This window comes from Chaetura pelagica, unplaced genomic scaffold, assembly GCF_000747805.2.
Source record: "Chaetura pelagica isolate M959 unplaced genomic scaffold, ChaPel_1.0 scaffold106, whole genome shotgun sequence".
NCBI lineage: Eukaryota > Metazoa > Chordata > Aves > Apodiformes > Apodidae > Chaetura > Chaetura pelagica.
The window spans coordinates 4,244,831-4,245,590 of NW_009954222.1; positions in this window are offsets into that span (position 1 = coordinate 4,244,831).

The window sequence follows — 760 nt, forward strand, 5'->3', positions numbered from 1 at the left end:
CCGGGCCCACTTCCGCCGTACAGCGCCGGCCGCCCTGGATTGGCTGCGGGCAACGCCGGGCCAGAAGCCTCGCTCTCATTGACTGTCGGGCGGGGAGCGTGCGCAGTTCTCCGTGCTGGCGGGAGACTGGTGTGGGGAGGCTTTGGAGACGCCGGTTCGAGTCCCACCTGGGGTGCGCGACACCTTGTTCTCTCAGGTGTATTGCCCGCGGGTGTCAGGGTTCCCCCGGTGCTCTTCTGACAGTCTCAGGTGCATAAATCACGCACCCTGTTTTGTGCCTGCAGCGCGTGTGTAGCTAACTTGGTACAGATCCATGGAGGGACTGTACTTTGTACAGGTGTGTTGTGGAATCAGCCCGAACACCTGCAGATAAGCTGTGCAGTCCATGATCTGTGCACATGAACTCTCTTCATTTTAAGTGGAAAATGGCTATTTATTGTAAAACTGCAGCTAGACCCGTGTTCAGTAAGTTTTGCACACCAAAGGTAGTAAGGTAAGTTTGGGCATTGCATGGAGCCCTAAAACACTGATACTTCACCAGTTTCACCTTTTAAAAATAGCAAATGTCTCTAGTAATTCTCTAGCAACCAGTTTCATGTTTGCTTTTCCCTGTTTCTATATTGTGATGTTACAATCTCAGCAGATCTCTTAAAAGACTGTGACAGCATAATAAAACACAACTTGTCACACAGCAGCAACTACTAGTTTTAAATTATGCATTTTCAATAAATGTTAATGAAAAAAAAATCAGAAGATACTT